We start from the raw sequence: 23,338 nt of genomic DNA, 5'->3' as shown, positions 1-23,338 counted from the left end.
GGTTGCATTGAGCCGGGGGGGCCACAGGAAGGGTTGTATTGAGCTGGGGGGGGCACAGGAAGGGTTGTATTGAGCTGGGGGGGGCACAGGAAGGGTTGCATTGAGCCGGGGGGAGCACAGGAAGGGTTGTATTGAGCTGGGGGGGGCACAGGAAGGGTTGCATTGAGCCGGGGGGGCCACAGGAAGGGTTGCATTGAGCCGGGGGGGGCCACAGGAAGGGTTGTATTGAGCTGGGGGGGGGCACAGGAAGGGTTGTATTGAGCCGGGGGGGCACAGGAAGGGTTGCATTGAGCCGGGGGGGCACAGGAAGGGTTGCATTGAGCCGGGGGGGCCACAGGAAGGGTTGCATTGAGCCGGGGGGGCCACAGGAAGGGTTGCATTGAGCCGGGGGGGCACAGGAAGGGTTGCATTGAGCCGGGGGGGCCACGGGAAGGGTTGCATTGAGCCGGGGGGGCACAGGAAGGGTTGTATTGAGCCGGGGGGGGCCACGGGAAGGGTTGCATTGAGCCGGGGGGGCCACAGGAAGGGTTGCATTGAGCCGGGAGGGGGCCACAGGAAGGGTTGCATTGAGCCGGGGGGGCACAGGAAGGGTTGTATTGAGCCGGGGGGGGCCACGGGAAGGGTTGCATTGAGCCGGGGGGGCACAGGAAGGGTTGCATTGAGCCGGGGAGAGCACAGGAAGGGTTGCATTGAGCCGGGGGGGGGCACAGGAAGGGTTGCATTGAGCCGGGGGGAGCACAGGAAGGGTTGCATTGAGCCGGGGGGGGGCACAGGAAGGGTTGCATTGAGCCGGGGGGGGGCACAGGAAGGGTTGTATTGAGCCGGGGGGGCCCACAGGAAGGGTTGCATTGAGCCGGGGGGAGCACAGGAAGGGTTGCATTGAGCCGGGGGGGGGCACAGGAAGGGTTGCATTGAGCCGGGGGGGGGCACAGGAAGGGTTGCATTGAGCCGGGGGGAGCACAGGAAGGGTTGCATTGAGCCGGGGGGGGGCACAGGAAGGGTTGCATTGAGCCGGGGGGAGCACAGGAAGGGTTGCATTGAGCCGGGGGGGGACAGGAAGGGTTGCATTGAGCCGGGGGGGCCCACACGAAGGGTTGTATTGAGCCGGGGGGCCACAGGAAGGGTTGCATTGAGCCGGGGGGGCCCACAGGAAGGGTTGTATTGAGCTGGGGGGGCACAGGAAGGGTTGCATTGAGCCGGGGGGGGCACAGGAAGGGTTGCATTGAGCCGGGGGGGGCACAGGAAGGGTTGCATTGAGCCGGGGGGGGCACAGGAAGGGTTGTATTGAGCCGGGGGGGGCCACAGGAAGGGTTGCATTTAGCCGGGGGGGGCCACAGGAAGGGTTGTATTGAGCCGGGGGGGCACAGGAAGGGTTGCATTGAGCCGGGGGGCCCACAGGAAGGGTTGCATTGAGCCGGGGGGCCCACAGGAAGGGTTGCATTGAGCCGGGGGGGGCACAGGAAGGGTTGCATTGAGCCGGGGGGAGCACAGGAAGGGTTGTATTGAGCCGGGGGGGGCACAGGAAGGGTTGTATTGAGCCGGGGGGGGCACAGGAAGGGTTGTATTGAGCCGGGGGGGCACAGGAAGGGTTGCATTGAGCCGGGGGGGCACAGGAAGGGTTGCATTGAGCCGGGGGGGGGCACAGGAAGGGTTGCATTGAGCCGGGGGGGCACAGGAAGGGTTGTATTGAGCCGGGGGCCCACAGGAAGGGTTGCATTGAGCCGGGGGGGCCACAGGAAGGGTTGCATTGAGCCGGGGGCCCACAGGAAGGGTTGCATTGAGCCGGGGGGGCACAGGAAGGGTTGTATTGAGCCGGGGGGGGGCACAGGAAGGGTTGTATTGAGCCGGGGGGGGCACAGGAAGGGTTGTATTGAGCCGGGGGGGGCACAGGAAGGGTTGTATTGAGCCGGGGGGGGGCACAGGAAGGGTTGTATTGAGCCGGGGGGGGGCACAGGAAGGGTTGTATTGAGCCGGGGGCCCACAGGAAGGGTTGCATTGAGCCGGGGGGGGCCACAGGAAGGGTTGCATTGAGCCGGGGGCCCACAGGAAGGGTTGCATTGAGCCGGGGGGGCACAGGAAGGGTTGTATTGAGCCGGGGGGGCCACAGGAAGGGTTGTATTGAGCCAGGGGGGCCACAGGAAGGGTTGCATTGAGCCGGGGGGGGGCACAGGAAGGGTTGCATTGAGCCGGGGGGGCCACAGGAAGGGTTGCATTGAGCCGGGGGGGGGCACAGGAAGGGTTGCATTGAGCCGGGGGGGCCACAGGAAGGGTTGCATTGAGCCGGGGGGGCCACAGGAAGGGTTGCATTGAGCCGGGGGGGCCACAGGAAGGGTTGCATTGAGCCGGGGGGGCCACAGGAAGGGTTGTATTGAGCCGGGGGGGCACAGGAAGGGTTGCATTGAGCCGGGGGGGCCACAGGAAGGGTTGTATTGAGCCGGGGGGGCCACAGGAAGGGTTGCATTGAGCCGGGGGGGGCACAGGAAGGATTGCACTGAGCCGGGGGGGCCCACAGGAAGGGTTGCATTGAGCCGGGGGGGCACAGGAAGGGTTGCATTGAGCCGGGGGGGCCACAGGAAGGGTTGCATTGAGCCGGGGGGGCCACAGGAAGGGTTGTATTGAGCCGGGGGGGCCACAGGAAGGGTTGTATTGAGCCGGGGGGGCCACAGGAAGGGTTGCATTGAGCCGGGGGGGCACAGGAAGGGTTGCATTGAGCCGGGGGGCCCACAGGAAGGGTTGCATTGAGCCGGGGGGGGCACAGGAATGGTTGCATTGAGCTGGGGGGGCACAAGAAGGGTTGCATTGAGCCGGGGGGGCACAGGAAGGGTTGCATTGAGCCGGGGGGGGCACAGGAAGGGTTGCATTGAGCTGGGGGGGCACAAGAAGGGTTGCATTGAGCCGGGGGGGCCACAGGAAGGGTTGCATTGAGCTGGGGGGGCCACAGGAAGGGTTGCATTGAGCCGGGGGGCACAGGAAGGGTTGCATTGAGCCGGGGGGGGGGGCCACAGGAAGGGTTGCATTGAGCCGGGGGGGGGGCACAGGAAGGGTTGCATTGAGCCGGGGGGGCACAGGAAGGGTTGCATTGAGCCGGGGGGGCCACAGGAAGGGTTGTATTGAGCCGGGGGGGCCACAGGAAGGGTTGCATTGAGCCGGGGGGGCCACAGGAAGGGTTGCATTGAGCCGGGGGGCCACAGGAAGGGTTGCATTGAGCCGGGGGGGGCCACAGGAAGGGTTGTATTGAGCCGGGGGGGCACAGGAAGGGTTGTATTGAGCTGGGGGGGCCACAGGAAGGGTTGCATTGAGCCGGGGGGGCACAGGAAGGGTTGCATTGAGCCGGGGGGGGCACAGGAAGGGTTGCATTGAGCCGGGGGGGCACAGGAAGGGTTGTATTGAGCTGGGGGGGCCACAGGAAGGGTTGCATTGAGCTGGGGGGCACAGGAAGGGTTGCATTGAGCCGGGGGGGCACAGGAAGGGTTGCATTGAGCCGGGGGGGCCACAGGAAGGGTTGCATTGAGCTGGGGGGGGCACAGGAAGGGTTGTATTGAGCGGGGGGGCACAGGAAGGGTTGTATTGAGCCGGGGGGGCCACAGGAAGGGTTGTATTGAGCCGGGGGGGCACAGGAAGGGTTGCATGGAGCCGGGGGGGCCACGGGAAGGGTTGTATTGAGCCGGGGGGGGACAGGAAGGGTTGCATTGAGCCGGGGGGGCCACAGGAAGGGTTGCATTGAGCCGGGGGGGGGCACAGGAAGGGTTGTATTGAGCCGGGGGGGCACAGGAAGGGTTGTATTGAGCCGGGGGGGCACAGGAAGGGTTGCATTGAGCCGGGGGGGGCACAGGAAGGGTTGCATTGAGCCGGGGGGGGGCACAGGAAGGGTTGCATTGAGCCGGGGGGGGCACAGGAAGGGTTGCATTGAGCCGGGGGGGCCACAGGAAGGGTTGCATTGAGCCGGGGGGGCCACAGGAAGGGTTGCATTGAGCCGGGGGGGGGCACAGGAAGGGTTGCATTGAGCCGGGGGGGGCACAGGAAGGGTTGTATTGAGCCGGGGGGGGCACAGGAAGGGTTGTATTGAGCCGGGGGGGCACAGGAAGGGTTGCATTGAGCCGGGGGGGCCACAGGAAGGGTTGCATTGAGCCGGGGGGGGCACAGGAAGGGTTGCATTGAGCCGGGGGGGCCACAGGAAGGGTTGTATTGAGCCGGGGGGGCACAGGAATGGTTGCATTGAGCCGGGGGGGCCACAGGAAGGGTTGCATTGAGCCGGGGGGGGGGCACAGGAAGGGTTGCATTGAGCCGGGGGGGCCACAGGAAGGGTTGCATTGAGCCGGGGGGGCACAGGAAGGGTTCCATTGAGCCGGGGGGGCCCACAGGAAGGGTTGCATTGAGCCGGGGGGGGCACAGGAAGGGTTGCATTGAGCCGGGGGGGGGGCCACAGGAAGGGTTGCATTGAGCCGGGGGGCACAGGAAGGGTTGTATTGAGCTGGAGGGGCACATGAAGGGTTGCATTGAGCCGGGGGGGCACAGGAAGGGTTGTATTGAGCTGGGGGGGCACAGGAAGGGTTGCATTGAGCCGGGGGGGGGGCACAGGAAGGGTTGTATTGAGCTGGGGGGGGGCACAGGAAGGGTTGCATTGAGCCGGGGGGGGCACAGGAAGGGTTGCATTGAGCCGGGGGGGCCACAGGAAGGGTTGTATTGAGCCGGGGGGCCCACAGGAAGGGTTGCATTGAGCCGGGGGGGGCCTCAGGAAGGGTTGCATTGAGCCGGGGGGCCACAGGAAGGGTTGCATTGAGCCGGGGGGGGCCTCAGGAAGGGTTGCATTGAGCCGGGGGGGGCACAGGAAGGGTTGCATTGAGCCAGGGGGGCACAGGAAGGGTTGCATTGAGCCGGGGGGGCACAGGAAGGGTTGCATTGAGCCGGGGGGGGCACAGGAAGGGTTGCATTGAGCCGGGGGGGCACAGGAAGGGTTGCATTGAGCCGGGGGGGCACAGGAAGGGTTGCATTGAGCCGGGGGGGCCACAGGAAGGGTTGCATTGAGCCGGGGGGGCCACAGGAAGGGTTGCATTGAGCCGGGGGGGCACAGGAAGGGTTGCATTGAGCCGGGGGGGCACAGGAAGGGTTGCATTGAGCCGGGGGGGGCCTCAGGAAGGGTTGCATTGAGCCGGGGGGGGCACAGGAAGGGTTGCATTGAGCCAGGGGGGCACAGGAAGGGTTGCATTGAGCCGGGGGGGGCCACAGGAAGGGTTGCATTGAGCCGGGGGGGCCACAGGAAGGGTTGCATTGAGCCGGGGGGGCACAGGAAGGGTTGCATTGAGCCGGGGGGGCACAGGAAGGGTTGCATTGAGCCGGGGGGCCCACAGGAAGGGTTGTATTGAGCCGGGAGGGCCACAGGAAGGGTTGCATTGAGCCGGGGGGGCACAGGAAGGGTTGCATTGAGCCGGGGGGCCCACAGGAAGGGTTGCATTGAGCCGGGGGGGGCACAGGAAGGGTTGCATTGAGCCGGGGGGGCACAGGAAGGGTTGCATTGAGCCGGGGGGGCACAGGAAGGGTTGCATTGAGCCGGGGGGGCACAGGAAGGGTTGCATTGAGCCGGGGGGCCCACAGGAAGGGTTGCATTGAGCCGGGGGGGGCACAGGAAGGGTTGCATTGAGCCGGGGGGGCACAGGAAGGGTTGCATTGAGCCGGGGGGGCACAGGAAGGGTTGCATTGAGCCGGGGGGCCACAGGAAGGGTTGCATTGAGCCGGGGGGGCCACAGGAAAGGTTGCATTGAGCCGGGGGGCCTACAGGCCCAAAGGTTCGCGACCCACCGTCCTACGGGGTCTTGCTCTCGGGGTGGGGAGCGTCGCTGCGGCAGGGAAAGCCGTATGCCAGGCATGGGAGGGAGGTGGGGGCTACCTTTCCCCCGGGACTGGCGAATGCTCGTGCGTCGCGGCTGGGTGTGCCCAAGAGCTGCTCTGGCAGACAGACACCTTTGTTACCCGGCGTCGCCCGGCTCCTGGACTCAAACCAGTTTTCTTTTTCTTCATTGAAATCATCGCTCTGGGGTGGGGTTGGGGAGGGCGGTTCAGTCTGCAGGCTGCCCTGGGGAGAGAGGACAGCCCCGGCCTGCTCTCGCCGCAGCAGCGTGGGACCAGGTGAGAAGCGCTTCTCCGTGGCCACTGCAGCTCCAGCGGACGCAGCCAGGGGAGGGTGCACGTCCCCTGGCTGGGGACAGGCTGTCCCTTTCTCCACCCCTGCCCCTGCTGGCCCAATGGGATTATAGCTGTCCCAGTCCCTCTGTGGTCATTCTATAGTATAACTGTCCCTCCTAGCAGACCCCTCCCGTTGAATGTTATGAGAAACAACTGAATTCTAGGCACATCCCGCTGTCCAGGCACAACCAACCCCTGACCTTGCTTCACGTTATGATAAAAGGAAGCTGCATCCCACCTTTGGTGGTCCTGCCTCTTACCATTTCGGAGGAGTTGGACTCACAGACGGATGGAGGGACACGCAGACAGATACACAAACTCTCTGAAATATGTAGTCGATATCTGGACACAATTCTTGGGCAGTAGGCCTGAGTGCGTGGGCTGAGATTTCTGGGGGAGGGAATTGCCTGCGTGCTGTTTGTGACCTCCACTGTCCCAGGACTGGTACATCTGTGTATCTAAAGCAGGGGCGAGGAACCTCAGACTCAAGGGCCGGATGTGGCCCTTGGCTTGTCTGGATCTAGCCCCGGGGGTCAGGGCCCCCTCCAGCATTGAGGATCCCGTGCTGGTGCGCCAGCCCCTCTGCTGCCTCCCTGGGGGCTGGAGCGCACAAACGCCAGTCGGCTGCCCCCCAGGCTCTGGTGTGCAAGAGGGGTGTGGGGAGTGTCGTTCTCCTCAGTCAGGGGCCACAGTGAGGGTGTTTCCACGTCTCACTTGTGTGCAGCCCCCAAAGGACTGTTCTGTGGCTCAGTGGCCCCCGACCCACAGAAGGTTCAAGGTTGCCGTTGAGCTCCGCCTCGCTGCTGTCTCCCCGCTCAGGCACCGGCCCATGAGGCCTCGAGCGCTGCGCCGGGCGGTGACCAGGCTGTAACAATAAGGTGCTTGGAAGCCGCCATAGGACCCATGTGCCCTGCTCTGGGGGCACAGCGGGACCCCTGCTCGCGTCCAGTGCGGAGTGAGTGTCCAAGGCCTTGTCTGCGCGGGACATTTACCCCAACGGCAGCTGCCCCAGCGCAGCCCCACAAAGCTGCCCCCGCACCCACCTGAACGGCGGGGAGCTGCGCGGGTGCAAATCCGGGCCTAGAGCAGCTTTGCCGGTCGGCGCGAGGGCCGGGCCAGGGCCAACCGGCGGCAGCGACTCCCGGCTGATCCTTGGGCAGGCGGGAAGCAGGCGCTAGTTGGAAACAGCCTTTGGGCTTTTCTGCAGGAGGGGAACGTGCTGGGTTGGCCAGGCTGCAGGCCCGTCTCACGCCCGTGCACCTGCCTGTAGGGCTGCTGCTCGTGGGGGGTGAAACCAGGTGTGTGTCGGCCCCTGGGTGTGACTCGAACCCACGCTGCCACCTCAGCCTGTCACAGCTGCCGTGCGGCCTGACCGCAGCCGGCCTGGAGATGCCACCCTGGCCCCCGGCGCATAGTGCCTGCTCCCCAGGGGTTTATGGGAGTTTGGCCTCTTCTGGGAGCCGTGGGGTATCTCCCAGAATCCCCTGCTTCTGGGCATCGGGTCGGGGGGATCAGTGTGGCTCGGGAGCCATGAGACTGCAGCAGTGCGGGCACCGGCCCAGCTCCCGGCCCGGCCCCTGCAGCCACATGGCCCTTTGGGGGTGGCTTCGTACCACACGGGTCCATGGGAGTCGCTCGCGTCCCAGGATGGCGCAGGGGGAACCTGCTTGGCTGGTCCCACTGGCAGTGGCCTGGGAGGAGAGGGCGGGTCTCAGGTCAGGGCCTGGCTGCTGCTGACCAAGCCAGGAAGCAAAGCAGGGAGCCTGCCCACCTGGAGGCGCTAGTGAGGTGCCAGGGTGCGGCTGGGCCGGCGGGAAGCGGGTAAACGCAGGATTTCAGTCCCCCGCTGGGACGCTGAGCTCGGGGCCTCCCCCGCCCCCACCCGTCCCTGCCCTCTTTCTGTTGTCTCCCCTCCTCAGGGGCGCGTCTTTGCAGCTCTCCTTCAGGGGAGTCCGACGGAGCCCACGGCTCCCTGCAGGGTCCGGCCAGCGCAGGCAGCCTGAGCGCATGGGGCCGGCAGGCTGCCGGACAGCTCCTGCCACGGGGCTGCCGCGCTGTCCCAGCCGCCGTCCCGACCAGATCGGATTTTGAACGTGACTCAGTCTGGGCTCGCTGCCTCCGCTCGTCACTGCCCAGAGCCACACCTCTGTACAAACCAGGTCTGCGGCCTGCTCTCCACAACACGCCAGCCTCTGTGTAAACGCCCCGGCTCCTTCAGCCTTCCCAGCCCCCGGCAAGGCCAGGCGCTGCGCCGAGGAATGCAAACAGGAAAAGGCGTTTCCTCTGCCGGCCTCCGAACGGCCAAGGGGACCGTGGCCGCGTCCAGCTCCCTGTTCCCTCGGCCGGTGCCGACATGAGCGACCCTCGCAGCCCCTGGGGTAACTGGCCCATCTGTTCCATTGCTGCCAGCTACGACTGAGGCTTGGCTTCCCGTCTCAGGTGTTGGGAATCCCTCGCTCTCTCCTAGGTCAGGCCAGCCCGGGGCTTTGGTGGTGCCAGCTGGGCTGACGAAGGGCGGTTACACCATGCACACACAGATAGCAACGGAGCCGAGAAATTCCAGGCCCCAGGACCGGGGCGCTGGGCTCAGCACTGACTCCACAGAGGCGACTCCAGACTGTAACTGGGAGCAGAATCCGGCTCCCGGTCGGTTACAACCAAGTAGACCCACCCGGAGCAGCGCTAGTCACTCCAGTTCCAATCCCATCAATGTTTCCATTGTAAACTCCCTTCTCCAGGGGTGGATGTCTCCGCCCTAGAGCTGGCTGCAGGCTGGGACTTGGCAGATCAAGTTCTCGGGCGGGGAATGAATCATTTTCATGTGTTTGTTTCACGCGGTGGTGAAACCCTGGAGGCCGACTGGGCTGAGCGTGTGTCCCATGGAGTCCACCCTCCGCGCCAGCAGCAGCGTGTTTGTTTCCTGGATTTTCACTTCTGAAGGAGAGTAACTGAAATGGGCGGGAGTGACCCCCCCAGCTGAGTAAGACCCCCTCTTTGACCGCAGGGCAGAGCAGCAGCCTGACCCCACCGGCCTGGACAGAGCCTCACCCCGCCAGGTGCATGTCCGGTCCCCTCCCTGCGCCTCACGGTGGTTCAGAGATTTCCCAGGGCCCCCACCCCGACCGGCACGGTAGGGAACAGGTCGCTCTGTGGGGCACGGGGGAGCTGAGCCATGCCGGCATTTTCCCAGCGTCACACAAGAAGTCCATGGCTGAGCCAGACACAGAACTCAGGAGTCTGGAGTCCAGGCCTGTGCGCTACCCACTAGGCCATCCTGCCACTCGTCATCTCTTGTGGCCCATTTCATCCCTGGCGTCAGTGCTGAGCGGAAACCCTTCCCGGAGCTTGCGCTGAATCCCCTGGGTGCTGCTTCTGCCAGGTGCCCGCCCAGCGGTGCTGCTTGGACTCCATTCAGATGCACACAACATGCACACAACAGCTTTGAAAATTGGGTGACATGCTCAGGGGCGTGGAAGGCAAACTGTCACAATAAGAGTCCCTGGCTGGACTCTTCTCCCCCCGCCCCCCCCGGTGAAAGCCCCTCCCCTCGGGGACGCTGGCAGACCAGGTGCGGCTCATGCCAAGGCCCAGGGGGCACGTGGGGTCAGTGCTGGGAGGGAGGCTTGTGGGCGGGCGGGAACCCCGCGGATCCTGCTGGGCCCAGGTTCCGGCGCTGCAGGGCGGGCTTGCAGGGCAGACCGCTGCTGTTGGGCCGCAGGAGAGGGGCATGCGCTGAGGAGAGGCGCTCGTCCTGGGCGGGGGCTGCTACCACCTTCCTTTGGAGCCCCCACTGGAAGCTCCTGAGAAGTGGGGCTCACCAGCACCAGGTTTTGGGCCCCGAGGTCCCGCCGCTGTGCTGGCTTTCCCCTGAGGCCGCTTCCCGCCACTTGCTCCTCTCTGCCGCCTGCCCCGTCACTCGCCCTTGGGGGGGGCAGGCAAGGCAGCTGGGAAAGGGGGGGACAGCCGGCGTGGTGGCCTGGGGAGGGCAGAGAGGAGCCAGTGGCAGGCACTGGGGGAGGCAGAAGAAAGGAGCAATTGGCAAGCGGGGATGCTCAGGGGAAGAGGTGGGGGCAGGGCGTAGCGGAAGAGGCTGAGAGGGATCGGGCCTTGGGCGGGAGAGAGGGGGTAGAACGTGGCGAAGGCTGCCCCTGCACCACTGACCACTGGCTGGCTGGAGCCGCACCCGAAACCTCTCCCACACACAAACCCCCTGCCCCAGCTCAGAACCCTTCCTGCACCCTAATTCCCTCCCAGAGCCCCCTGCCTGCACCAACAGCCCTGAGCCCCCTCCTGTACCCCAAATCCCTCATCCTCCAGCTCCCCCCAGAGCCTGCACCCCCAGCCTGAGCCCTCAAACCCTCCTGCACCCCTGTCCCTGCCCTAAGCCACCCCCCATGCTCTGAACCCCTCATTTCTGGCTCCACCCCAGCACACACACCCAGCTGGAATCCCCACCCCCTCCCGCACCCAGCCCAGTGAAAGTGAATTGCTGCCCCTTGTTCTTCTGCAGGCATCACCCCCTTCAGCTCCCATTGGCTGTGCTTCCCAGCCAATGGGAGCTGCAGGGGCGGAGTCTCAGGTGAGGGCAGCTCAGGACAGCACAGAGCCAGGAAGGGCTGGCCCAGAACACAGGGCCCTTAAGGGCTGCAGCCTCTAAAGCCCCTTTTCCCGCTGTGGCAGGGGAAACGTGTCTCTTCCTCGGCCACGGCCACTCTGTGCACAGCAGCCCTGAGCCCCTCCATGGGACTTATTTGGTGGCCGCCCAGCCAGCCGTGCCCTGCCTTCCCGAGCACCAGACATGCAGCTCCGCGGCCGGCCCGGCCTGTGGCAGGACTCAGGGGGCTGCAGTTCACTGGACCGGGCAGCGGCAGCGGGAGAAGCTTGGCAGGGATGGCGGGCGGTGGAGAGGTGGCTCCAGCAGGAGCGAGGGAAATGCAGACAGGCCGGCAGCTGCATCCGGCTCAGCGAGGGGCAGATCCACTTGTCTCTCTGGCCCGGCTCCAGCGCCGTCCTCGAGACGCTCTTATGCTCAGACGTCTCCCTGTGTCAGTCTTTGCTGGGCCTGCCCTGCCTCACGCCGCTGGGCCCCTGGCAGCAGGGAATCTCTTCATCCCTCTGCCGGTGCAGAAACCACCGCGCTCGCTGTACAGCAGGGCCAGCTTCCCACGCGCCCCTTCCGCCCCCACGTGGCCCCCGGGTGAGGGGCAGCAGCTGTCTGCCCCGCCCTCCAGGCAAAGCACACCGAGGCAGCGAGTGGGAGGCAGTGAGGTGTGTCCAGCCCCCACCCATCCCCTGCGGCTCGTACAACTTGGCAGAGCTGTGGGGGGCTCGGCAGACCCAGGTCAGGGGTTTGGCTGCTTCCTGGAAAGCTGAGCTCCCCTGCGGTGCCCGTGCGCAGATTGCAGGGCCCCCACTTTCTCCCTGGGTGCTCGGGTCCCTGCCAGGGCACCACTGGCAGGAGGGTCCCTCACCCCATGCACCTGCCCCAGCCCCATCGGTACTCAAATGCGGAGGCCGGGAGCTGGGGTCCTAGCTCATGCTGGGCAGGGGCAGCACTGGCCCCCCAACTAGTGGGTGCCCCTTGCTCCAGGTAACCCTCTTGGCCCAGGTCCAGCAGGGCATCTGGAGCGCCAGCATCCCCACTGGACCACCCCAGGGTTCCCCACCCTCTCCCCCCGCTAGTGCCCTATGAGCAACTCGAGCCCACTGCCCCTGAGCCCACGGCCCCCTGGGGGGAGACCCTGGCTTGCTGCAGTCAGAGAAGAGGGAGACTGAGAGCATGTGCGGGGGGGGGAGTCTGCGGATTTGGGGGATGGTTTAGGAATAGAGCCCTGTTCTGGCAGGCACTGGGGAGTTTTGGGTCAGCAGGGGTCAGTGCATAGAATCCCAGAGCACTAGGACGGGAAGGGACCTCGGGAGTCATCGAGTCCAGCCCCTGCCCTCGTGGCAGGACCCAGCACCCTAGACTATCCCTGGCAGGTGTCTGTCCAACCTGCTCTGAAATATCTTCAGGGACGGGGATTCCACAACCTCCCTCGGCAACTTACTCCAGTGTTTGACCCCCCTGCCAGGCAGGAACTTTTTCCTAATGTCCAACCTCAACCTCCCTGGCTGCAGTTTAAGCCCATTGCTGCTTGTTCTATCCTCAGAGGCCAAGTAGAACAATTCCCACCCCCCCCCCCCATGACATTAGATACTGAAAAACCGCTGTCATGTCCCCGCTCAGACTTCTTTTCCAAACCCAAGGAGCCCAGTTCCTTCAGCCTTGCCTCCCAGCTCTAGACCTTGCATCGTGGTCTCTAGACCTTGCATCGTTTTTGTTGCTCTTCTCTGGACCCACTCCAATCTCCCCGCCTTTGTCTTGAAATGCGGTGCCCAGAACTGGACACAAGACTCCAGCTGAGGCCTGATCAGCGCAGAGCCGAGCGGAAGAACGACTCCTCGTGTCTTGCTCACAACACGCCTGTTCATGCAGCCCAGAATCACGTTGGCTTTTTGTGCAACCACGTCCCACTGTTGACTCATGTTTAGTTTGTGGTTCACTCTAACCCCTAGATCCCTTTCTGCAGGACTCCTGCCTAGACAGTCGCTTCCCATTCTGTGTGTGAGATGGATTGTTCCTTCCGAAGTGCAGCACTTTGCATTTGCCCTCATTGTATTTCATCCTATTGACCTCCGACCTTTTCTCCAGTTTGTCCAGATGAGTTTGAATTATGACCCGATCCTCTAAGCCAGGGGTGGGCAAAAGGGCCCCTGTGGTCTGGATCTGACCCTGCCACCCCTCCATCCCCAGGCCAATCAGGATCTGGGGGCGAGGGAAGTGTGCGAAGTTTCCTTTGCCCTGCCCCTGCCCTACAGAGTGGGCGGAGACTTCACATGCTCCCCCGCCCCCAAGCCCTGATTGGCCTGGGGTCAGTAGGGGGAGTGCGCAGTCTCCTCCCACCATCAGGGGCATGGGCACCTAGGGGGAACCTCTGGGGGGCCAAACACTTCATCGCTCCCCCACCCCTAGACCAATCATAATCTGTGAGTGAAGAAGGGAAGAGTCCTGGCCCCACCCCTTCTGCTTGAGGCCCCGCCCCTTCTGGTGCAGCCTGAGGCCCCTTCAAAAATTTCTGAAGTGGCCCCCAGCAAAAAATGATTGCCCCCCCCCCCCCCCCCCCGCTCTATGCCTGATCTAAATCGGTGGTGCAGAGCTGGTCCCAAAACAGACCCCTGCGGAACCCCACTTCTGCCTTTCCAGCAGGATGGAGACCCGCTAACGACTCCTCTCGGAGACAGGTCATCCAGCCAGCTCTGCACCCAGCTCCTAGTGCCCCGTCAGGTCGTGTTTCCCTAGTTTAGTGACATGTGAGGCTGTATCCACTAGAGGGGCTGATCTGGCTCAGGCTGGAAGGGGGTCCGGTCCAGTGGAGGGGTGTGGGGCTGGCCCTTGGAGGGTGCTTGGCTGCGTCCTTGGGGCACAGGGCAGGGCCACTCTGAGGAAGGATGCTGTAAATGGGGTTTCTGAACGCTTGTCATGGTTTTGATGTTCAGAAGTTTTACACAACTTTTCACCCCTCCCCCCATTCACAGGAGAATGGAGTCCAAGCCCTGGGAGCTGGGCAGGGCGCGGCAATGGGGCGGGGCGGGGGGGGCCGTAGGGCAGCAGCACAGGCCTGGAATTTGGCTCCCGCTTGCTGCTTGTAGTGTGTTCGTTTTGCCCTGGGCTCCCCTGCGGCAGCCACCTCCGACTGTAACTTAGAGGTGCAAATAACCCCAGAGCAGCGAGCGCTGGGTCCATGGGCAGCCGGTGTGGGGAGGGGAAGGGCCCCACCTCCAGCCTGGCCCTGCCCACACACTGCCCCCAGGACGCCCACTGTGCTGCTGCCCCCAGTGCCCGCCCTCCGTGCTCTGCGCCGGAAAGGCTGGTGTGCGCACGCCCACCTGTCCTCCTCCCCTCCCTGTGGTGGGGGGCTGGGAGGTGGCTTGGCTCCCGTGGGGGGTGGGGCCTCAGCAGAAGGGGCGGGGCTCGCCTCCCCCAGCTCTACCATCCCCAACCGCCCATGGCTGTGTCAAAGACGAGTCCCGTGTCAGGCTCTGGCTTTCACACTGCTCCCCTCCCCGGCGGGGCCAACCCTGCGGGCTCCTCGGCTCTCCGTGGCCACCCAAAGAAGTGGCCCGTTGCCGGGCCCGCTGTGATTCCGGGGTAGCCCCACAAACCCTGGGGGAAGCCCGTCGGGCCATCGACAGAGCCCGGGCTGCTGAACTCTACCTGAAGAGGTGGCTTTGGGACAAAAGGCTCCGCGCCCGGCCGCCAGCCAGCCTGACTTCTGCTCGCCTCTCCCTCCCTCCCTCCCCGCGCCGCGGCCCATCCCGGGCTGGCTCTGCCGACACTTGCCCGTTTTTTCCTGCTCATCTCAGGCTTCTATAACACAGACACATACGAGGCCAAGGGGCTCTGAAACACGCAATTGAAAAAACTAACACACGTGACGCAAGTCAACAAACAACTTTAATTTAATCTTGGGGTTAAAAATAGCACAGTGAGACAAACCAAACCATTCCTCACACTGGGCTGGTCACACACACGCACGCACACACACAGACACACTCATGCACACACGCACTTCAGCATATGGGCTGGTCACGCACACACGCACACATACACGCATGCACCCACTTCAGCACATGGGCTGGTCACACACACATGGACACACACACACACACACATACACGCACGCACCCACTTCAGCACATGGGCTGGTCTCACACACACATACACGCACGCACTTCAGCACATGGGCTGGTCACACACACACGCACACACGCACGCACGCACCCACTTCAGCACATGGGCTGGTCTCTCACACACATACACGCATGCACTTCAGCACATGGGCTGGTCACACACACACGCACGCACGCACCCACTTCAGCACATGGGCTGGTCACACACATACACACACACGCACGCATCCACTTCAGCACATGGGCTGGTCACACACACATGCACTTCAGCACATGGGCTGGTCACACACACACGCACCCACTTCAGCACATGGGCTGGTCACACACATACACACACACGCACGCATCCACTTCAGCACATGGGCTGGTCACACACACACACTTCAGCACATGGGCTGGTCACGTGCACACACACACACACACACACACACACACACACACACTTCAGCACATGAGCTGGTCACACACACAGACACACACACACTTCAGCACATGGGCTGGTCACACACACACACACACACACTTCAGCACGTGGGCTGGTCACACACACACACACACACACACACACACACACACACACAAAACGCATCCCCCCCAAACGCAGCCTCCCGGCTCCAGAAGCTACTCTCGTGACTGGCCACGCTCGGCTGGCTAACTGAAGCCAGGGGACAGCTCGGGGAACTGCTCTGTGTCGTCCTTCTTCTCCAAACCGATCACTCTCAACACCGGGGACACAAAAGCTTCCCGCACAGCAATGGCAACCCGCTGGGATTTCAACGTGCGCTTTGCGCAGTGGAGCTGCTCGATTTGGCCCGTGTCCCAGGCCTGTGCCCGAAGCCGGCAGCCACCGCGCGGCAAGTTAGGCTCGTTTAAATACCCTGCAGAAGAGGGGTCCTGGGCGTCGGGGTTAAGACGGCCGTTCCCAAAGTCCACCGGGCATCCCACTCCCATTGTCTCGGACAGGAGCCGGGAGCTCAGCTCCATCCAGGATCAGGCCCAAATCAGAACCCAGTGGGGAAGATCCTGGATGCACAGGGTTGGAGTAACTCTCCGGTCGGCCGGGGGCTACTAGGTTTTGGGGGGTGATCCCTATACAAGTCTTTTCCTAATTGAAAACAAAATGATCACAGTAATCCCTGTGTCGGCAGGCAGCATACCCCTGGGATGCCATGTCAGGGCGGCAGATGGGCGCCTCCGTCCCTCCCTGCATTGCCTCTTGGGAGTGGTGGCTGCAGACCTCCCCACCCTGGGGTACAAGGCTCCTCCCCTGTCTCGGGGGGCAATTCCTTATCTCCCGTATCCAGGGCAGCACAACAGTTCTCCAGAGCCACGGAGGGAGGGTTGGGAGCAGGGATGGAGCACTGCCCGCTGCCAGAAGTGACCAGTGCCAGTGTCCACCCTGAGCCAGAGCCATCTCCTCCCCCCCCCCGCGGTGTGCCAGCCATCCCCTGTAGCTGGACAGCTTCCTCAGCCTCAGCTGCTGCACATGAATACTCTGACTTGAGGAATTTCTCCTGGACACAGAAGTTCTTCAGCCCAGACACCTCCCACCTGCTTCCTGAGAGACTCCCTCAGCAGGCCCCTTGCACCCTGGATGGTTCCCCAGCCTGGTTTTCTGTGAGTGGCAAACGCAGGCCACAGTCTGCAAAACCGTCCCAGAATCTGGGGAGAAGCAGCCGTGGTGAGGTGGCCTGTCTGGACACAGGCGCGGACGGAGGAGACAGGAGCAGTGTTGGTACTCGTAATGCTTCCTTCCTCACCGTTATTAGGACTCCCTCCCTCTTGACCTACCGTTTGCAGTCCCCTGGCACTAGATCCTCACAACGCTCTGTATCTGGAACCAACCTCATGTTGTTTGAGTTTCCGAACCTTTTCCCCTTACAGGGGAAATTCTAGTTTACTTTCCCAGGTAGAACCACGCTTGCTCTCCTTAACTGCAGGGTGTGAATGCTACCCAGGGTTTACCTTTAAAAGAATCACCTGAGCAGCGTGGCTCCAAATACTGTTTATTATCCGTCTGCCACTCCCCAGACTCCGCAAAAGTATGTGAGACCCATGACACCCCTCAGGGCTCAGTCTCGCAAATGAGTAACCATGTGATGAGCACCTACTGCTCGCCAAGGCGTCCTGTGCACTCCGTGAGAATGTTTACATGAGCAAAGTTACTCAAGAGTGTAAAGAAGCTTTAGGGGGGAGCCGAGTTAGCCTGTACAGGATAAACTTAAAAAAGAACCAATGGTCTGGTAGCACTTTATAGACTAACAAAACAGGTCGATGGGATCATGAGCTTTCATGGGCGCAGCCCACTTCTTCAGATGACCAGAGTTTTGAGTTTAGGATGTGCAGACCCAAAATAAATAGGGGAGACTGGAAAGAGGGGAAGGGAAAAAAAAGAGGGCAGGAAACAAGGAGCAGAGGGCATGAAAATATCAAAGGGAAAAACAAGTAGGCAGAGCTGGTAATCTATAAGCACCTAAAGATATAAGGTACCAAATCAAAGACTCATTTAATTGCACATCCAGTAATTTGATCTATGCCAGCAATGCCCCACTGCTATATACATTGGACAAATTGGACAGTCCCTACGGGAAAGAATCAATGGACACAAATCAGATATAGGTAAAGGGAACATACAAACCTGTTCAGTCTACCTAATCACTCTTTAAAAGATCTCCAGGTGGCTGTCTTGTCACAAACCAATTCTACAAGCCAAATACCCAGAGAGGCGTTGGAATTACAATTCATCCACAGGTTCAATTCTCATCCTGATGGCCTCAATCGAGATAGCGGATGGCTGGGACATTATCAACCTAACATTCAATGAAGGTGCCAACAGCTCTTTGTCTGTGTAGATTCTTGCAATAGTTCCCTTCCTATCTAATTGCTATCCTATGATCCTTATCTGCTTCTTTTAACTAGCCAATCTTTAGGTGCTTATAGATTACCAGCTCTGCCTACTTGTTTTTTCCTTTGATATTTTCATACCCTCTGCTCCTTGTTTCCTGCCCCCTTCCTTTTTTTCCCTTCCCCCCTTTCACTTTTCCCCTAAGTCCATGGTACCATCTACATGTTTTGTTAGTCTTCAAAATGCTACCAGACCACTGGTTGTTTTTTAAGTTTATCAAGAGTGTAAGTGTGTCAGGACTGCACCTTCCGCTCTAAAAATGCTGGGATTTGCTTCTGAAGGAGCTGGGTGCTTGACGCCCTCCCGTTGAATTTCATCAGAAGCCCCACGCCCATCGGCTGATGTGAAAGTCTCCACCTTAGCAGAGGTTGCCACCAACTACAGTGACAACAACTAGGCCCAGAGGACCACAACTGCTGTGCCACTAAACAAGCCTGCAGAGGGGCCATGTGGCAGCTCCTCACGCCGGCCTCTAGGCATTTTCAAAATCCCACTAAGCCCCTCTTCGCATCTTTAGGCACCGACATGCCTTTGAAAATCTGGCCCTGGGTCCAGCTTCAGCGTCTTTTCTCTGACCACTGTTCTAATGCTGCGTTGCTGGGTTTTTAGAGAGCTTCAGGAAACTATTGGACACAGAATCAGCTGGCCCGCTGCTTCCCAGAACAGAGCATGCCCCACACAAAATTGGTGACCAGCACACAAAGCTGCAGTGGGGTAAAAGCACCCCCCCGTATATTGACATTGCTCTGTCGCAGTGTTCGCCTGAATTAAAACTTCTCTCCTAGCGTAGGCAGCTGATGATAACCACAGATCCCCATGCAGGCTGCTTAGCAGGTGGATTATCAAGGTGGGCAACACTGCACCTGGTAACAATAGAAGAAAGAGGAGGAAAAATTGTGAAATTCAACCACCTCTACCCAGCCCCCCGGTGTCTTTGGCCATCACAGGGCATTCTCGCGCTATCCAGAAAGGGTCCGATCCTGCTGACAGCTCTGTGAAGGCAGACGCTGTGCCCACAAAAGCAGCAGAGTTTGCAGGCCTGGGGCTTAGTCTATAATCACATCTTCTCTTATACTGTTGGACTACGTCTAGACTGGCATGATTTTCCGCAAATGCTTTTAACGGAAAAGCGACGAAGAGTCCTGTGGCACCTTATAGACTAACTGAAGTGTAGGAGCATAAGCTTTCGTGGGCAAAGACCCACTTCGTCAGATGCATGTAGTGTAAATTTCCAGAGGCAGGAATAAATATGCAGGCCAGGATCAGGCTGGAGATGACGAGGTGGATCCAATCAAGGAGGATGAGGCCCACTTCTAGCAGCTGATCTGGAGGTGTGAATTCCAAGAGAGCAGAAGCTGCTTTTGTAGTTAGCAAGCCATTCACAGTGTTTGTTTAATCCAGAGTTGATTGTGTCAAACTTAAAGATGTAGCTCAGCAGTTTCTCTTTGAAGTCTGGTCCTGAAGTTTTTTTGCTGCAGGATGGCTACTTTTAGATCTGCAATTGTGTGTCCAGGAAGATTGAAGTGTTCCCCTACAGGTTTTTGTATGTTGCCATTCCTAATATCTGATTTGTGTCCATTGATTCTTTTACGTAGGGACTGTCCTGTTTGGCCGATGTATATAGCAGTGGGTCATTGTTGGCACATGATGGCATATATTACGTTGGTGGATGTGCAGGAGAATGTACCAGTGACAGTATGGCTGATCTGGTTAGGTCCTGTGATGGTGTTGCTGGTGTATATATGTGGGCAGAGTTGGCACCGAGGTTTGTTGCAAGGATTGGTTCCTGAGTTCGAGTGATTATGGTGCGTTGTGTAGTTGCTGGTGAGAATATGCTTCAGGTTGGCGGGTTGTGTGTGGGCAAGGCCCGGCCTATCTCCCATGGCAAATAGTTAACCTGTGGAACTCCTTGCTGCAGGAGGCTGTGACGGCTAGAACTGGAACAGAGTTTAAAGGGAAGTGAGATCAAGTCATGGCAGTTGGGTGTGGAGAGGGTGCATAAAGAAAAGTTCTCCATTAGTTCCCATAATAGAAGGACTAGAGGACACCAAAGGGAAGGAATGGGTAGCAGGCTTCAAACGAGTAACAGAAAGTTCTTCTTCACAAAGCAAAGAGTCAACCTGTGGAACTCCTTGCTGCAGGAGGCTGTGAAGGCTACAACTAGAACAGAGTTTAAAGAGAAGTGAGATCAATTCATGGAGGTTGGGTCCATGGAGTGCTATTAGCCAGGGGGTAGGAGTGGTGTCCCTGCCCAAAGTTTGTGGAAGGCTGGAGAGGGATGGCACGAGACAAATGGCTTGGTCACTGTCTTTGGTCCATCCATTCCAGGGTCCCTAGGGTTGGCCGCTGTTGGCAGACAGGCTACTGAACTAGATGGACCTTTGGTCTGACCCAGGACGGCCATTGTAAGCTCAGGGCTCAGGGTCGGGGGGTCTCAGTGGACCCCCTTGATTTTCATGCACACCTGCTCCTGGGTGGCCAGGCTGGCAGCTCTCCTGCCCTAGCCAGCCACTTTCCTGTGACCTAGTGCGGAGGTCGTGGACGAGGTCCACGATGTCCGCACTAGCCCAGGTGGGTGCCCGCCTCTTGCGGTCCCGGGCAAGCTCCCGGGAGCCGCCAGCCTGGTCCCGGGAAGAGGGGGTGGGCTGGGGGGCATCGGGTGGGTGGCTCTTTGCCGTGCCAGGTGCAGGGTCTGCTGGCTGGGTGCTGGCAGGCTTGCACCTGGCACGGGCACCGTAGCCAGCCTGTGCCCCTTTAAGGGGTCCGGGGCCGGGAGGGGGGCATAGAGTTTCCCTGGTGTTGGCCAGAGTGGCCACCAGGGAAACCTGGGGAGGGCTAGCCTCCCACTAGTTCGAATTAAGGGGCTACACACCCCTTAATTCGAACTAGTAAGTTCGAACTAGGCTTAATCCTCGTAAAATGAGGTTTTCCTAGTTCGAACTATTTGCTCCGCTAGTTCGATTCAAATTCGAACTAGCGGAGCGCTAGTGTAGTGGCTAGGAATGTTAGTTCGAACTCACGTCCGTGAGTTCGAACTAACATTGTAGTGTAGACATACCCTCAGGTCCTTGCAGTGCCTGTGCAAGACCGAGCCGATAATCAAGAGGCCATTTGGGGGCTGGGGGCAGTCGCTCTGGCAGCTGTCTCTGTCCGTCCACTTAGCTTAAAACCGCCTCGGCAGCCGTTTTCATGGGACATGCAGCCCCAGGATGCTCAGGGACCACCCCCTCCCTCTTCTCTCCCCTCAGAACTCAGCCGACTGGCCAAGGATGGGTCACCACGTGGCCCAGCTGGGCCTTTTCATTTCGGACCCTTCCGAGGACGTCAGCCGGCTGGCCCGGGAGGGGGTGCACCGCCTCTTCCAACTAGTCCTGCACCACAGGGGTAAGGAACCCAGCCGGGACCTGGGCCCCAGGGACACCCTGAGGGTGCCGGCGGCGGGGGGAGGGGACCCAGCCCTTTTCCCCAGACTGGCCCAAGGGGGGATGCGTCCCTCTGTGTTCCCATCCTTCTGCCCCCTGTGCCCCTCCATTTGCCCAGGGATGCCTGCAGGGACCCGTGGGAGGGGAAGGGCTCAGACCTGCCAGCAGAATGACCCTGTTTTGTCTCTTGCAGGCCTCAACATCCACCAGGCAGAGGACCTGTGGTGCAGGCACTACTATAAGGAGAGGTGGGTCCTGGCTCACAGCAACACCGTCAGGGTGGGAGAGGTAAGGACGCGCTGCCAGGGCAGGGCAGGGCTCAGGGGTGGGCTGCCCCTTTGTGACGCTGTCCCGGGGCAGCGCTGCACGGAGCCCTGGATCTCCCGTAGAAGGGGAACCAGGGCGGGGGGGGAGGTAACACTTTCTGATGTTGGCCAGTGGCCTAGGGCTGCTCTGTTGTGCACAATCTGTTTCTCACACGTGCCAGGCCCTGGCCGTGCTGCGCTGACACCCCACGGTGACCATCGTACCTCAGAGCAGCCCCCGGCAGCCCGTGTTCCCCACAGCGACAGAGCCGGGCTGGGCTGGGTACAAAGTGTTGTGATAGCAGGGCCAGCTCGACCATACAGGCGAATTAGACGTCGCCTTGGGAGCCAGGCTTCCTGGGGCACCAAATTAAACAGAAGAGATTTTGTCTGTATTTAAAATATCTTCACGTGTGTTATCTCCTCTGAACAAAGTGTCAAACATTGTACCTGTCAAACAGCGCCACGTGGCCATGTCAGAAGCTGAGCTGCTTATAGCGCCTAGAGGAGCACAGTGGGGTACGTCAATCCAGTTAAAACGTGGCCGGGCACAGTTTGAAAAGAGCCACGCCGAGGTCTGCTGACTGGCAGCTCAGTTGGTTTCAGTAGCCCAGTGCTGGCCAGTCACACAGCTCGGTCCGTGTTGCTCGCTCCTTAGCGAAGGCCGGTCGGCCACCCGCAGCAGCTGTTTGCCGTGTGACGAGCCGTGATCCCGAAGGCGCTGTGCCCATGAGAATCGTGTCTTGTGCTGGACTTCAAACGTCTGGGAAGAGGTTTTATCCAGATTGTAAAAGGAGCATCACAAGGACTTGGAACATTTCTTGTCGACTACTGCAGTTAAAGTAGCAGTAAGGCCGGTTTCCTTTCTCCCTACGGCAATGGTCCATAACAGACATTCTGCCCTTTTGTTTAATTGTTAAATAGTTTAAAAACAGTTCTCAATGAATGCTGACATGATAAAAGAAATGAGAACTTACCAGCTGTATGGCACTGGGGTGGCATCGCATGCACGGTAACATGCCCAGAAAGATGTTAGTAAAATAGAGAGCTACACGCTCAATTGTAAAGTCGTCACTTTTCTCTTGCCTTGTGTTATTTATTTCCTCCATATTCCATCATTCTTACTAATCCTTTTGTTGATAGCCCTGCCCAGAAACACTGGGTGCAACTCAAAATGGTTAGAACGCAAAGGTTTATGTTGAGCCAGGTGGTTTGGGGCCAAAAAGCTTGAGAGCCGCTGCTCTGGGATGTGCCCTGCAGCCTCCTGGGGGAGGGGAGGTCACCTCCTCTGAAGCTGGGTTGGGGGGAGAGGGAAGAGGTTTCTGCTGTAGGGCTCCCTAAAGCTGGGCCCTGGCCTCTGTCACGTGGTGGTGGGGGGGGTGTCTCTGTGTTTCCGATGTGACTTGAGGTATCACCCCTTCCTGACAGCACGTCCCTGCCCCCAAAAGTGGGAGCTGGAAAAAAAACTGTAAAGAGTCTCTGAGGAGCAGGGATATGTGCGTGTGGGGGAGACCCCCAGACACCTGGGCACAGAAAGGGCAGCTCCCCTGGGCCCTGACTGGGCTCTCATCGCCCAGCCATCCTCACCACTGCCCTACTTCTGTCCTGCTCCTCATCCCCCACCCTCCGCTGTTCCCATCCCCTGTTCTCCTCCATCTCCTCCCCCTTCCCTTCTCCTTCCCCTCCCCATTTCTACCTGCCCAGCTCTCTGCCCATCCCCATCCTCTCCCTCCTCCTCATCTGTCCCCCTCTTAAGTGAGGGGCTTTGCTGGAAATGTCCCTTCCCCCCCCAGCCA

General features: G+C 60.6%; 1 long non-coding RNA gene across 1 annotated transcript; it reads left to right on the top strand.

The window, feature by feature from the left end:
• The first annotated feature begins 20,763 nt into the window (after window positions 1–20,763).
• On the top strand, window positions 20,764–22,560 carry LOC142821025 (uncharacterized). Its single transcript, XR_012898079.1, has 3 exons — window positions 20,764–21,199; window positions 21,431–21,525; window positions 22,004–22,560. It is a non-coding gene; the product is annotated as an uncharacterized LOC142821025 (long non-coding RNA).
• The last annotated feature ends 778 nt before the right edge of the window (window positions 22,561–23,338 follow it).

This window comes from Pelodiscus sinensis, chromosome 29 (assembly GCF_049634645.1).
Source record: "Pelodiscus sinensis isolate JC-2024 chromosome 29, ASM4963464v1, whole genome shotgun sequence".
NCBI classification, from domain to species: domain Eukaryota; kingdom Metazoa; phylum Chordata; order Testudines; family Trionychidae; genus Pelodiscus; species Pelodiscus sinensis.
The sequence above is the reverse complement of the archived record's forward strand: the minus strand, read 5'-3'. Positions and strand labels throughout refer to the sequence as shown.